At 38.7% G+C, this 16,784-nt stretch overlaps 1 protein-coding gene across 6 annotated transcripts in view; it reads left to right on the top strand.

Moving 5' to 3' along the window:
* LOC108696538 (1-phosphatidylinositol 4,5-bisphosphate phosphodiesterase eta-2-like) overlaps nt 1-16,784 on the top strand; it is a 400,157-nt gene that overhangs the window by 35,246 nt on the left and 348,127 nt on the right. The gene's annotated exons all lie outside the window — the stretch shown is intronic.

Genomic DNA, 16,784 nt, shown 5'->3' with positions numbered 1-16,784 from the left:
CTTTGAAACAGATTCTGTCTAAGAAACATGATACGTCCATTGATCTGAGCATAAATTGCAGGGAAAGGACCCTGCTGTTTATGTTGCGGTCTGTATGTTTTGACAAGTGATTAGTAGTTTTTGGATTAGAGTTTCAACAGACCAGTTCATTACCTTTTATATCACATTCTAGACATAACTTATACGTGGTAACAGTTACATGGTACTCCATTAGCTGCAATCCGTAAGAACAAGGGATAAACAGGTATGGGATCCATTATCCGGAAACCCATTATCCAGAAAGGCCATCTCCCATAGACTCCATTATAATCAAATAATGATTTGCTTTTTTTGGTAATATTAAAACCATACCTTGTACCTGATCCAAACTAAGAAATAATTATAAGTTATTGAAAGCAAAACCAGTTTATTGGGTTTATTTAATGTTTACATGATTTTCTAGTAGACAAGGTATAAGGATCTAAATTACAAAGAGATCCATTATCTGGAAAACTCCAGGTTCCAAGCATTCTGGATAACAGGTCCCATACCTGTACAACAATGGAGTAATATTGCTTTCGCCTCAGTATGCTGTAAATAGTATATATATTTTATTTATATATATATATATATATATATATATATATATATATATATATATATATATATATATATATATATATATATATATTAGGGATGCACCGAATCCAGGATTCGGTTCGGGTTTCGGCCAAGATTCGGCCTTTTTCAGCAGGATTCGGATTCGGCCGAATCCTTGTGCCTGGCCGAACCGAATCCGAATCCTAATTTGCATATGCAAATTGTGGGGTGGGCGGGATTTCATGCGACTTTGTATTACAAAACAAGAAAGCAAACCAATTTTTTTCCACTTTTTCCTTTCCCGCCCCTAATTTGCATATGCAAAGTAGGGTTCGGATTCGGTTCGGTATTCAGCCGAATCTTCCAAGATGGATTCGGGGATTCGGCCGAATCCAAAATAGTGGATTAGGTGCATCCCTAATATATATATATATATATATATATATATATATATATATATATATATATATATATATATATATATATATATATATATATATATATATATATATATATATATATATATTGTAAAACAAACAAAAAAGGTCTCTCGCACACCTTAAAAAATTGTCAGAAACCAGGTGCTGCTGTTGTGTCCCATTATCCAGAAATCCATTTGTAATTAGCAGCGCACACTGGGATTTTTAAAAGGATTAATTTATTTATCAAATGTTAAAATTCACATATATCGACGTTTCGGTCCGGGTCTTGGACCGTTCTCAAGATGAAACGTCGATATATGTGAATTATAGAAAAATTAGTGAAAAAGGATTGCGGCACTCACAGGGTTTTAGTGAAAAAACAAAAAATGTTTTATTATTAAGCCTATTATTAAGTTTGAGGCTTAATAATAAAACATTTTTTGTTTTTTCACTAAAACCCTGTGAGTGCCGCAATGTTTTTTTGAGTTCGAGTAGCAGCTCTTTGGGAGAACATGAGTGCTACAGATTGTTATGCCATAGCTTTAAGGGTTTTGTTTGTTTACTGTCACTTTCCCTCTTAAATCCTAATACAGACTGATGAGTCATGGTGTAGCGCTCTGACTAATCTGACAGAGCAGAGCATTTAATTGCACCTAATCTCTTCTTGTTCTCATGAATATGCAAGAAGTCGAGAAATTCTCTAAATTAACATAATAGATATCAATTACAAGTAACAGTCTATGATGTATTTATTGTGCCAGCATTTACACAACAATTTGTCGCAGCCCAGTGGCTGCTTGATGGTGTTTCAATTCATTTTGGGGCAAAACAATTAATTTCTACTGTATAGTTTCCCATAATGCCTGCCACAAGCAATATTACAGTGTGGCTGGGGAAGGAGAGGATGGGTAGAAATCTTTACAACTTATCTCTGAACAATCACAACAAAGACTGATTGTTGGACATCTCTAATATAACTACATTTCATCTATGCAAATAAATCATTTTTGTGCTACCTAGATCCAGAAATTTATTTGGTACCTTAGATATACCAGGAGGTACAGCAGCCTTGTCACAAGAAATATATCTTACCCTGAACTGCTGCCCAATTGTCAGCAGTTTCTTTGTATTTTATATTGTTTCTATCTCTGTAACACACTGTTTCCTCTTGCCATGCTATAAAAATAAGCAGGTATATTTGCATGCCCTAGTGTCTGTGCATATAACCATTGAAAATAAACATATTTTAAGAAGGTATCTTATTTATTAAACCTTAAATTGAAATGGCTACACTTAACTTATTTACATAAGGCATAAGATCAGAGGCAAAGTAGGTACATTATTTATTAAAATATGCAATGACCTGTATATGATTCAGGTGATGTCACTATGAGCTGATTATAATTTATGACATCACTAATCACCATGTATTTGGATAGATCTTACAGGTTATTCATGACACGTGTGTATTGTTATTTCTGATTCTCAGTTCCTAGCCTGACTCATTAAGTGGCGCTTTGGAAGTCAGTTTGCGGCATGCATCCGGAGAAAGTGGGAAGAAGCCAAAATTCCAAAGCTCCTCAGTGAGTTTGGTCTAGAAGTTTTGTTGGCTCTACTGCTGAAAATCAAGTGCATCAAAGACAAATTGTAATCTCTAGGAAGTCAGATCCTGTAGATGATATCCTAGTATTTTTTGCTCTAAGGGTAATGGCTGGAGATTCTCCTGAAAACTTTGGGACATGTAGGTTTTACCACCAGAGATTCCAATTATTGCAAGTTGCAAAGTATTTTCAGGAGATTTGTCACCTGCAGTCGTGCATTTTTATTGTGGGTAATAAACTCCCTGTTGGCCATGGCCCTAAGGTTAGTTACTTATGTAGTACCTTGGTATTTATGCAAAATGCAATATTGATTTGACAGGATTCCTGTGGTGTTTATACTGTGCATACTTTCTATACAGCTTGTGGTGTTAGAGTTGCTTACTGTTGTGTAATGGCTGCATGAGCCTGCAAATAAAACACTGTTATACTCTACTCATCCTCGGCTACCAAAACATAACAATTCCTTCTATCCATCTTTCACCTACTCTTAGGCTAATGGCACATATGGATGGGAATCTGCTTATACTGCACCAATGTATTGTACACAGGTGGGGAAAAAACAATTGTATCTGCACTGACAGGCACAGCATCAGCTTGTGTAGCGACACAGAGCTGATTTCGCAAAAAAGGAAAAATATGCATTTTCTCACCCAAATCCATGTGTCTGCACACAAGCGGATCCTGTGCCTGTCAGTGCAGATACACAAAGGAGTGGATGAGGGGGTCACAGAGCCAGAACTAAGGGAAGGCAGAAGTGATACATGCTTAGGATACAATGTTGGGAGGGTGCTAGGTCCTCTCAAGTCCTCTTAAGTCCTACACCTACAGCTCACGCCCCCCCCCCGGTCATCATCATGTATATGTGCGTTCACGTGCAGTGTGGGGAGCAAGCTTGTGGGATGGGTAGCTGAGGGCACCCCACTAGCTTAGTCCACCACTGGGAGAGCCAAAGCTGAGGCACAGCCCCGTATATCAGCCAGGCATATTTCTTAATATGTTCTACTCTTGCACAAACTTTTAGGGGCAGATTTATTAATATATGAGTTTAGAGTTTAACAAATAAAAACTCACCCACGTTCTTTTGTATTGTATTTATCAATGGGTAAAAGTCAGAACTTACCATTTGATAAATACGGTTCTACAAATTCGCATTTTGATAAATCTGCCCCTTGGACTAATTCACATTTTTCGTACCAAAACACCTAAAATGAATGTGGGGACCGGAACAAAGGGCATTCAATAGTGTTTTTTTCAGTAATTCCATAATAACGTTTTGCAATGATACCACGTAATGATACAGAGCAAAATTGCTGCATTTGTTTAGCAAACACCTTCAAAAATGCATGTTTATGCCACATGTACCAGCAATCCAGGTATATTCATTTGTTTTAATAGATTTTGTTTTGTCCTGGCATATCAGCTCCTACACATAAAAACATGCATCCTGATGCTTTTTCAGTAGATAATATATGAATTTTACAAGGGTATTACAGTATTTTCTTTAGTAATGTTTTTTTATGCCACATTGGAACTTCATAATAAGGCAGCGTAAAATAATCCATCTGTGACCTAGTCCTTACCTCTGCAATTTCCTAGGAAGGTCAGTAGATAGGACTTGGTTATCAAAGAGTCCTTCAGTTTAGTGACACCCTAGGCTATGTTTACTATATGCATTTTTAGGAAGCATCTAATTTTTTCACAGTAGAAATTAACGTATGGTGTTCTTTCAATTTGCACTCAGGGAATTACCTCCAAGAATGTGAAACTCCCTGCCCTGAAGTTACAGGATAGCAAGATGAAACACCAAAGAACCAAGTTCTATATGTAGATCCTAGTTTAGTCCTGTGTTGCCCTAAGTTTATTAGAATTCATGTCCCATATGAATAAAAGGAAAATCAAATACCAGACATATTATTTACTAATTTATAGTAGTTGGAGTTCCCTTATTATAACTAGACAGAGGCAGGGGCGGAACTACGGGGGGTGCAGCGGGTGCGACTGGCCTGCACTTCCTCAGGGCCACCAGATGATCCAGCCGGAATGCATAGTTCCATCTCTCATTACATTGATTTTTTTCCCATAAAATGTTTGTCCCTAAAAGTATACTAGGTTTTTTTTAAAAAATTACCAATGTTTCCCCCATAGACTAGAAAGTAGTGCTTTTGTCATATACTCAGTAGGCTATAACTAGTAAAAAGGGTTTATTACATTTGTAATAAAAGACATACCCTCATATGTAATAAAAGGCCCTAAGTTCAGTGCAACATACCCTTTGTAAGTACCACTGGAGACCAGATATTGCCTTGACTGCTTGGGAGTAGGAAGGCCAATGAGTCCAATTTTTGTAGCATAGAAAAGTTAAAGTTGTCTGTGCTCCCCTGGACACAATAGCAGTCCTGGCTGCTCCCCCAATGATGTGCCCATTTGTTCTGCAAGGATGTTTCACCTCCTGCTCCCTGGATATGTGTATAAGCAGGCCCAGCTACAAAATGCCCCAGGTCATTATCTACTAATGTTGGTATCCATTACATGTGCGGCATGATACTCAACTGAACTAGTTGTATCCATCCCATTGTGCTGCCTGATGCAGAATAGAAATAGTTGTATCCATCCCATTGTACTGCCTGCTACAGAACAGAAATAGACGTATCCATCCTATTGTGCTGACTGATACAGAACAGAAATACAGGTATGGGATCTGTTATCCAGAATGCTCGGGACCTGAGGTTTTTCAGATAATGGATCTTTCTGTAATTTGGATCTTCATACCTTAAATCTACTAGAAAACGATGTAAACATTAAATAATCTGAATAGGTTGGATTTGCTTCCAATAAGGATTAATTAAATCTTAGTTTGGACAAAATACAGGGTATTGTTTTATTATTACAGAGAAAAAGGAAATAATTTTGTCTTATTTGAATAAAATGGAGTCTATGAGAGACAGCTTGTCTTGTAATTTGGAGCTTTCTGGATAATGGGTTTCCGGATAACGGTTCCCATACCTGTATTGGTATCCATCCCATTGTGCTGCCTAATAAGGAACAGAAATGGAGATTGCAGACACCAAGAATGCACGTTAATACAACATTTCTCCTGTGAGCGAATAGATCAGCACAGTTATTTAGGCGCTAATCATTTTGCCAATGAGGTGTGTTATAAATGTGCACAAAGTGAGTAATGTTATAAGGGAACAAATAGATGGCAGGAAGCAGGTTTTGCACAGACTTGTCGGCCAGCCCAGGAGTTCAGCATACCTGAGGGTTTAACTGTTGCAAGGAAATTGCTTTTTGATGAAACAAAACTCAGAGGAATACAGACAGGTACCTCCCAAGCCTGAGGATGCTTGGGACACTAAAACACCACAATCCATCAGCTAATTCCACATGTGGGTCATTTAATTGCTCGGTGGTTTACTTTTTTCTGCATAATTTATGGGCTCAGGTTCACAAAATGTGTTTTTTGTACAGCCTCTAAGAGAAAGCTTTTACATTAACAGCAGTAGGCATATTTACTATCTGGAAATCTGACGTTGCTTAATCAAGACCACACACGACGCAAGGTGGCCATACACGGGCAGATTAAAACTGCCGATATCGGTCTTTTAGACCGAATCGGCAGCTTATCTGCCCAAGTGTGGGGGCTCCCGACGGGTCCAACCAGGCCAAAAATTGGGCAGATATCGATCGGTCAAGTTTGATTTTTTGTATAATCCAGGACCGCATCGGCTAGTTGATGTGGTCCGCCGGAGCGCATTCGTAGTATCGTAATCCGATCGTTCGGCCCCAGGGCCGAACATTCAGATTCATCTGTTATCGCCAAGCCGTTAGTGGACATATCGGGTTAAGATCCGCTTGTTTGTCGACCTTGCCAAACGAGCGGATCTTATAGTGTATGGCCACCTTTAGTGCGATAGAGTGAAACAGTGACTTGCCAGAAACAATGCCAGAGCTGATTTATTAGCCTGTTAATGACAATTCTTTCCAATAGGAATTGCTGCAAACCTCAATAACAAAGCATTGTTGAGGGGGGTAAAAAACAGAAAATAATATAGTGTAGAATTTGAAATCATATTCACACCCATAGGGGCAGATTTATCTAAGGTCGAGGTGAATTTTCGAATGAAAAAAAAAACGAATTTTGAGCTATTTTTTGTGTACTTCGACAAGGGAATAGTCTAAATTCGATTTGAATTTAAAAAAAATTAAAAAATTCTAATTATCATCTTTAAAAATTTGACTTCGACCATTCACCATCTAAAACCTGCCGAATTGCTGATTTAGCTTATGGTGGACCTCCTAGAACATATGTGGAGTCAATTGGTGGACTTTGACAAATCTAAGTTTTTTTTTGGGAAAAACTTTGAATCTAATTCGATCAAATGCGCTATTCCTTAGATTCGTGCGATTCGAATACGGACCTATTCAATCAAAAACGGACCTATTTGACCAAAACAAAACTTCAACTTAATTTCGGTTGGTCTTTTTGAATTCAAATTTCGCAGCTTTTTCAGTTCAAATTCGACCCTTGATAAATATGCCCCTTAGTGTTCAACAGCACTTAAGTCAGTGCACATCAACTAATATAGTAAATATACAATGTGGATAGTGAAAAGTGTTACATCACAAGTGCAATAATAGTGGATGAGAGGGATTAGGGCAATATCAACACTCCCACTAGAAACCGCGGTTGTTCTGAATCTCGCTTCCGGACCCCCTTGGTTACCACTGACGCGTTTCGCCGATAGGATCCCCATTGGAAATTGTTGATTGGAGGCAGAAGAGAGCCTTTTAGATCGCTGGACTGGGGATACACTGGGTTTGAGATTCATTTTTGTTATTATTATTGACAATTTTTTGCCACAGATCATTCATGGGATTTCTTACTGTCACATCTACACTGTATAGCCTAAAGCATAGTGCCCAGATTATCCTTAAATAATGCTAATTCCTGTTGCTGGTGGACCACAGATTGTATAAATGGCATGTCCATTTTTAACCAGTGTGTGTTAATGAGTACAGATCATTTGTTTTTTTAGATGGGGTCAGTGACCCCCATTTGAAAGCTATAATGATTTAGAAGAAAATGGCAAACAATTTTAAAAAACTATAAAAAATAAAAATGAAGTCCAATTGAAAATGTGTTTAGAATTTGCCTTTCTATGACACATAAACAATGAAATTAAAGGTGAACCACCCGTTTAATTAATCTGCCATAATTCACATTTGATAATACATTGATAAATCTCTACTATTCACTTTGTTAAAACAACTTCTTGATTGTTCTTATAACCTATCCATTATCGTAGGCTTTAAACCTTGATCTCATCTGAAATAATCCTGAAATGAGATGTTGCACTTGAATAAACAATGCCAGCGAAAGCAAGAGAAATTTAGCAAAAACACACACGTTTGTAAAGATGGGAGCTGTGTTAATTTTAATGCAAAAAGCAGCATTAATGGCCAATGAGTTTTACTAGTTATGAGTTAGTTCGCCCCTAACACAAACATATATCTAGGTCTTCACCAACAAAATCTTTTTTAAGAATCTAAAAAAACCTTTTTCACCTTTTTCACGTTTACAGTATATATTGGACCAGGATCAGGGAAGAACCTCAGGTCCCTGTAGTGTTCTCCCCTAGCAGCCTCTGGGCGTGCACACCTATCTCTGCTATGTATCATGCAGTTTCATTATGATTCCCCTCATCCCTGATGAAGATAATGATCCTGTGTTTGATTCAATTTATTTACAATTCTTTGCAAAGTGTAGTAGTTGTTCATTCAGTGCAGGCACGCTACAGCTGTCCTTAATATTCTTATGTCTGTTTATAAACAAGGACAAGTGACAGCTTTATTGTGTTTATTGTAATACAAATAAGGCTAATTTGCCTGTTTCATATGCCACTGAGTTCTGCTTGCTGCCTTTTATCTTTGCTTATGTACCTTATCTCCCCATATGGAAGGAGGGAATCCTTAAGCGGTCCATAGACTCAAAGATTCGCTCGTTTGGCGACATTGCCAAACGAGCAGATCTTTCCCCGATATGCCACTAGTGGGCATGGCTATATCGGGGGTAATTCGAACGTTCGGCCATATGGCTGAACGATGGAATTACGATACGCCAAGGGGCCCCCGACAGGTTCGGTCGGATAAAAATCAAACCTTCCCGATCGATATCGTGGCCAAATATTGATCGGGAGCCCCCATACATGGGCAGATAAGCTGTCAAATTGGTCCAAACGACTGATATCGGCAGCTTTATCTGCCGGTGTATGGCCACCATTAAACACCTAATTCAATGAACATCTTCCAGACTGGGATTTCAAAATAGGCCCATAAATTTCAAATACACAAACAACTCCCCACCAACCCATTAAATATTGACTGCCTATGGCATCTTATAGCAGCCCCTCTGACATTTGCTGGAAGCTACTGATTTCCAGTCTGGATCATCTTTATACAGTGGGTCCCCTGCATTGTGACAAGTAAATCATACAATTTATTTTTTAGTCATGTCCATTCCTCCAGATCCGAAATGCTGTATCATTAGAGATGGGCCTCCTTGGTTCGGGCAAAATGGCAGCCACCGATCTTGTTGATCTCATTTGTAAATGATGATATAGTCCCTTATGCAGTAGAAAAACAAGAATACTTTAAATACAAAATAACTGTATTGAGTACATGGGCAATGTTGTCTCCTATTGAAGACAGCTGTGTGAGAGTGGTGCTTTTCTTCTGCAGAAACGTCAGTCCTGGTTGGCCAGTGGAGACTATTTCCCTTTCCAAAAACATGTGCTGTATTAAAGCTTGTAAGAAACTTATCCTCTTTCTATTCTTGGAAAAATATTACATTGCATTTGTTTTATTCCTGGCTGCAGGCATTGGATACACATACATCTTTTGCTTGTTACTGCCTCTGTTTATAACTAATAATATATATAGTAAATAAAGTACACCCTACTGAAGGCCAAGTGTTTTTATACAGGTCATGGAACCCCAAAGTGTTTTTTGCAACAAGGGGTACTTTTTTATTATAATACACAAGTTTCAGTCATGTGACAGAAATGACATCACTAAGCTCCGATTATAACCGATGACATCACTAAGCACCATTTAGAAGGATATCATTTACAATATATTCATGGCTCTTGTGTATTATAATAATATATATATATGTACGGGTATGGGTCCTGTTACCCAGAATGCCCTGGACCTGGGGTTTTCCAGATAAGGGATCTTTGCAAAATTTGGATCTTCATACCCTAAGGGTCGAATTTCGAAGTGCTAAAACGTTGAAATTCGACCGTCGAATTGAAAAAATTCAATAGTCAAAGTTTTTTTTTTAATTTAGCTGTTTTCAATCAAATTAAAATGGATCATAAAATTCGAACGATTGAATCGATCGATCGAACGTTTTTCACAAAAAAAACTTTGACTTCTAAAAACGTAGCCAAATACTGGCTATAGGTTCCAGGAGGTCCCCGAATTGCTAACATAGCAATTCGGCAGGTTTACGGTGGCGAAGTGTCGAATTCGAAGCTTTTAAAAGGGACAGTACTTCGGTTTTCAAATGGTCGAATATTTGAAGTTTTTTCAATTCTAATTGAATTTTGGCCTTTTCGATGGTCGAAGTACCCAAAAATTACTTTGAAATTAGACATTTTTGAATTCGAAAATTCACTTTGATCCTTAGTAAATGGGCCTCTAAGTCTACTAGAAAATCACGTAAACATTAATTCAACCAGTTAGTTTGGATTATGGACACTGTATGTTTTATTAATACAGAGAAAAAGGAAATCATTTTTAAAAACTTGGATTATTTTGACAAGTGTGTTACTAGTTAATATCAGATGATCACTAGCTAACTAATGGAGTTGGAGTTGGCTGACTAACCTGCCTGGTTTACAAATCCTAATGCAATTGGTATGTCTGTCTGAGCAGTGTTAAAAAGGGTGTTTCTTTATTTCCATACGGTTGTATACAAAAGCTGTATGTTATGTGAAAATGTGATTTCCAACATTTTTAACTGAGACAGTGAGCCTTTGGTTCTCTTCTAAAATCCATTTTACCGGTATGGGATCCGTTATTTGGAAACCCATTATACAGAAAGCTCCAAATTATGGAAAGGCCATCTCCCATAGACTCCATTTTATCCAAATAATCCAAATGATTTCCTTTTTCTCTGTAATAATAAAACAGTAGCTTGTACTTGATCTAAACTAAGATATAATTAATTCTTATTGGAAGCAAAACCAGCCTATTGGGTTTATTTAATGTTTACATGATTTTCTAGTAGACTTAAGGTATGAAGATTCAAATTATGGAAAGATCCATTATCTGGGCAAACCCCAGGTCCCGAGCATTCGGCATAACAGGTCCTATGCATGTAAATACTTATATATGTTTTCCAATTTGATATAGAATAATTAATGTAAAATTTATACTGCGATAATACTGTCTACAGAGTAAATGTCAGGCCAATGTGCATCACAGCAGAACTGTATTAATGTGTGCAGAGGAACAATCCATCTGTGAAAGAATGGAAATGTTATATTGAATGCCATAGCTGAAGACAAAGCAACAGTTTCTTTTCCATGTTGTTTGGAATAACCAAATGAAAAAGTAATAATTGAGGGATTGTTCTCGGGTAATTGATGCAGCAGCAAAACAAAGCGTTACCTCTACAGGATCCAGCATGTGACAAGGGGCGCTCAAGCAGCTTCCATTTCTCCATAGCTTCCATTTCTCTATAGCTTCCAGCTACAAAATATTTGTGCTTTGAACAAATGCTAATATCAGTACAGACAATTATGCACTTGAGATTTTAGCAACTTCTTTGTATTTCGCTCAATAATTCCTCCAGCTGCCTCGTTGCGTTCTTGTCATGTACTGCTGACAAGTTAAAAAAAAAAAAATAACAGATTTGTCTGCAGATAAAGATCACATGGGGAGAACTGTCTGGCCTATGGATACTGAGAAAATGTTCCAAAAGTGTCAACTCTCAGTCTTTAGAAGATGTAAGGTGCTCTGTTGGCTTTGGATGGCTAAATGCAAAGCTGTGGGAAGAGCAATTACCACTACAGAAGGAAAATAACAAAGCAACTGGATCAGTCACAGTAATTTGGATAAATATATTGCCTGCGCAGGCTCCAAACATATTCAATGTATCTTTCCTTCCTCATTTTATTATTTTCTTATTGAAACAGCAGATAAGCAGCTCTTTGACGTCTGTACTCATTTCTGCTAAGAATATTTACAGTAACCTGAGGTTAAACTGTGACAAATGCCCTTATCTTTATTTGATCTTTGTTGCAAGGTCAACAGATATTTAGGCATAGCCAGAGTTACATGGGCCAGTAACACTCCTACAGGCAGTACAAACTAATGGAGAGTAGGGGGACGGCTGCTTCCAGGCCACACTGCTAATGCATCCACCCTTAAATCTGTCCCTAAAAAATAAAACAGAAACTGTGGGATTCCTCTCTGGCAAACTGTGTGTGAACGCAGACTGTTTTTTCCACCCTAAATATGGCTCTCATACTTCTCACCAGTGTCTGAAAGATGCTGCTTTACCAATCACCCACCTGTACTATTAATTCATGGACCAACCTCATTCTCATCTTGAATACAGAAAGGATTTTCTTCCTCGGTCTTTTATGTTTTTTATTTTACTTCATTCAACGTCAGATAGTGTTTTTCTGTTTGATCCTCAACAAAAATATAGGGGCAGGGCCGGATTTCGATGCAGGCATGGTCCTAGTGCCCGCCCGCACTACCTCCCCCCCGCATGTGTGAGCGATAGGGTTGCCACCTGTCCAATTTTGACATGGAGAGCCCTGTATTTTGAAGGGCTGCCCTGGTCAAAACTTCCTGGCTGGTTTTCCAAATAAGGAAAACCGGCCAGGATTCCTCATGATTGACACGGCGATCGGGCAATCGCCAATCACTGTGTCATAGCCCACCTCCTGACATCACAGCTCCACCCTTCTACATCACGGCCCAACCCCTCTATGTCATGGCCCACCCCTCTACATCACGGCCCCCCACCCTGTACGGTCTCCACCGTTTAGAAAGTTGGCAACCCTAGTGAGTGCATGTGCCTGCCTTGCACTAATGTGGGCTGCTCCTCCTGATGCAAGTTAGGGGGTGGATGGTTGGGGATCTTCTGCAAAGATCCCCAAAGACCCTGGCCCGTCACTGCCCACTGCAAAGGCGCTACATTGGATCCAGTTATTGCTATGCAATTAGATTGGCCAGATTTGACCAACCATGGCCCACCCTTTTGGTGATCTGGGAAAACAAGCAGATATTTCCATGTACTCCAAATATTTATTTGTATTTCCCACATAGTGTAAAAACAGAAAATTAGAAGGTTATTTGCTCCATCTTCAGACAGTAGATATAGTCTTGTAACTGAGATGTGTCGGAGAGTAATTCATTACACTGCCACCTCCAGCACTTAGTAGTTAGATAATGAAGCTTCATATTTGGTGTTTCACTAAAGCAGATGGTTGCCCAAGTTGCAATTTAGCTAAGACATTCATTATATGAACGCACAAGTAAACTGTTGCCTTCATGAGTATGAACAATGACAGAAAGTTCTACCAAAGACAAAACTGATTTATTACATTTTGCTCCCTGATTCTCATTGTTCTGAGGGGATATAAAAGCAAACACTAGAGGGCAGTGATGTTCTGCAGACTGACAAGTGCAAAGCCAAGGAATTATTTCTCTCCCTCATTTCAAATTTAAACTTTTTAATGCGAAACTCGTCAATATCTGCTGGACACACACAGACTCACAGACTCCCAAAAATCTAATATTTTCAGTATTGGATGTAAGAGAAAAGATGTTTCCTCGAATTTCATAAATGATCAGTCAATCAAGTCAAACTTACTCAGAGCTTGGACTAACGCAGTCCTACAGAGCACATCTTATTGCTTTGTACACAGACTTTCCCCCAAGAACTGTATTTTTAGAATGGGTATACCTGTAAGCTTTGGTTTCTGTTTATTTACAGTAACTGGAATTGAGCTTTTTCATTCTATTATGCAGGGCTCTACTGAATCTTGGCTAGATACTAAATCATTATCTATCACTTATGTGCAATCTGCTACCTGCAGGACCACGGGGGGGGGCAAAATAATTCTTTGTTTAACTATAAAGAGCCCTACAATGTGTTCATTTAGAGAAACATTTATCATTTTCATAACATAAAACCAGTGCAGTGTGAAAGCTGACCTGTTTTTATTGCTGAGAAGACAAGATATTATTTAATATAAACTCGCAGTAGTTATAATAGTGTTTTCCTGAATCCTGCTAGTTGCATGACTTTTCACCTTTTAGAAAATAAATGGACAGATCAGTGGATCAAGTGATCAGACCAGGGACTGAACTTAATGGTATTACAAATTTACCATCCAGGTGACAACATACACTACCCTTTACCCAATTACTCGTTTTTGGTGGTAAGGTTTCAACTTGATTTCTAAACAAAATACTTCTTCAACATCAATACTCAACTGAACCCAAAGCAGTATGCAGTTTTGGTATAACATAAATAATTAATAATTCACCCTTTAACTCTGCACACACAGTAAAAAAAATCATTTGCTTAAACACCTTGTGCCAAGCCTAAGCCTCCTGATCTCCCCAACCCATTGGGTACTGTGACTTCTTGATAGCATCTAGGCCCAGGCCTACCCCTCACACACCCCTTATACCCATATAACCTCAATATCTCCTCCTCATGGCTACTATGGAAGCTCACCCAGCCAACAGCTGGGACTCCTACTTGATCACATGTATCACATCCCCTCCCAAACCTCCCATACCAAACCCACATGTTGAACCTGGGAAGCTACTGTCTCTCAGCTGCTACAGTAAAACTTCCTCTGACCCCAGGCCACTTCCCTTTAAAAGCTGTTATGTCCCTGAAATTACCCCCTGTCACATCACCTGCTCCCCCAGAATTCACATTTGATCCACTTGCTCATAGAGACAGACTGTGCTTTGTTTATAGGCATCACAGAGATATTACTACACAATAAAATAGATATGTTGGCTTAAAGGATGCAAAGTCAGATTTCTTTTCAATATAGAATATTAAGGGTAACTAAAAATGATGTTTGAACTTCCTCACATTATGACCATGCCACCATATAATGTTCTCCATGGATTCACATGCGCACAGTAGTTGTGTTCAATGGGTGGCTGCACCTCATATTGCAAATACCATAAAATAATCTGTATCTCCTATATATAATGGGAAACTAGGTCATGCAACTGTGCTCTAGTTGGTCTTTATCTACTGCTACTACTTTCACCATCATCCCGACAGCCTTCAGCTATACTATAATGAATCCTTATTGAAGGCAAAACAAGACTATTGGGCTTATTTAATGTTTAAATGATTTTTAGTACACTTAAGGTATGAACTTCTAAATTACAGAAAGATCCATTCTCTGGAAAACCCTAGTTCCTGAGCAGTCTGGATAACAGGTCCCATACAGGGTTGGACTGGGTCAGCGGGACACCCAGCTCTTTTGGGCCCCACCAACCCAGACCCGCTCCCTGCAACTCCCTCTCCTTACCTCTCGAAAGAGGTGCACACACATGCTAGAGAGAGAGGTGCGTGCGCAGAAGGGGAGGAGTGCAGAGACTGAGGACTTTGTGACTGGGGGGCCCTGGGGGATGGTGTGGGGGGTCCCTGAGGCTGCAGGCCCAGTGGGCTCCCTAGTCCGACGCTGGTCTCATACCTGTACTAAATGTATTCTGCAATCTCAGAGGTTTAGAAACCCAATATCAATAATGATCCCCTCCTGAAAAATCTGGGAAGATTGACAGGATTAAAAAAAATGAAGTTTAGTTTTTGTAGCCTAATTCTTTGTTTTAATTTCTGTTTAATTCCAGTAGCCATAAAAGAGGTGTGTGGTAGCCAGCCTAGGGGCTCATTTATCAACACTGGGCAAATTTGCCCGTGGGCAGTAACCGATAGCAACCAATCAGTGATTAGCTTTTTAAAGCCAGCTACAAGTAGAACAATGAATGCAGCAATTTGACTGGTTGCCATGGGTTACTGCCCATGGTCAAATTTGCCTAGTATTGATAAATGACCCCCTAGAACTTCATTTTCAGGCTGCAGGAGAAGTGGAGTGCCAGGCATTCATAAATCATCCAGCATACTCAGAGTGACAATCGCAAAAGCACTTGCAGATTACTGATGGGCACTATGTGGCTATATCACCATCTGCAGGCAGAGTATCACTTTCCCTATTGTGCTGGTAAGGAAGGATTAATTACCTGATGAATAGACATGAAATGCTGCAGAAGTTTCTCAATTAGTCTTTGACCCTCACAAAATATTTTCTTTATATCGAATATGAAACACAGTGACAGACATTTATGTGCCTATTTGGGAAAGCAAGATGTATCAGCAGAGACACTGGGCTCAGCCTGCAACTTCAAACGCTGCCTGTTGCTCTGTGTACTCTCTGTCTGACTACAAATCCCATCATTCTCAGTTGGTTTTTTTTGGCAAACCTTATTGGCAAGTCATTTTTCCATTTATCAAATGGTTTTCTTTTCTCAGCAAAGTTTTTCATTAAAGGGGTTGTTCACTGACCAGTTCAGTTGTTTTCAGACTGTTCACCTAAAATAAAGACTTTTTCCAATTACTTCCTATTTTATATTTGTGACCATTTTTCTAATATTGAAATGTACCGTTTACCTTGTGTCTTTCTGAAGCAGCTCGGGGGGGGGTCACTGACTCTGTAACTGTTCTAAATTGATACATTTAATTGACACATTTCTTATCTTTGGCCCTGCTGAGCAGAATCCTTTAGTTTCATTAAAGGCAGCTGTTATAATTGATACGATTAATGCCACAATTGTTGCTGAGAAATGTAGCAAATTGTAAACATCTCAGAATCTGCACCTGGAAGTAGTTTGGCTATTATAAATATATAATACACAAAAGCCATGAATATCTTGTAAATAATATCCTTATAAATGGTGAGTACTGATGTCATCAGTTATAAACTGTGAGTAGTGATGTCATTTCTGTCACATGACTCACTGAATCTTGTGTATTATAATAAATAAAGTATTTCTTGTTGGAAAATATGAAGATATTAGAAGTTACCTCGGAGTTCCATGACTTCGTCCTCGTGTTTTTATATGGTGA

Source organism: Xenopus laevis, chromosome 7L (assembly GCF_017654675.1).
Source record: "Xenopus laevis strain J_2021 chromosome 7L, Xenopus_laevis_v10.1, whole genome shotgun sequence".
NCBI classification, from domain to species: domain Eukaryota; kingdom Metazoa; phylum Chordata; class Amphibia; order Anura; family Pipidae; genus Xenopus; species Xenopus laevis.
Note: the sequence above shows the minus strand (reverse complement) of the source record. Positions and strands in the feature narration are given on the sequence as shown.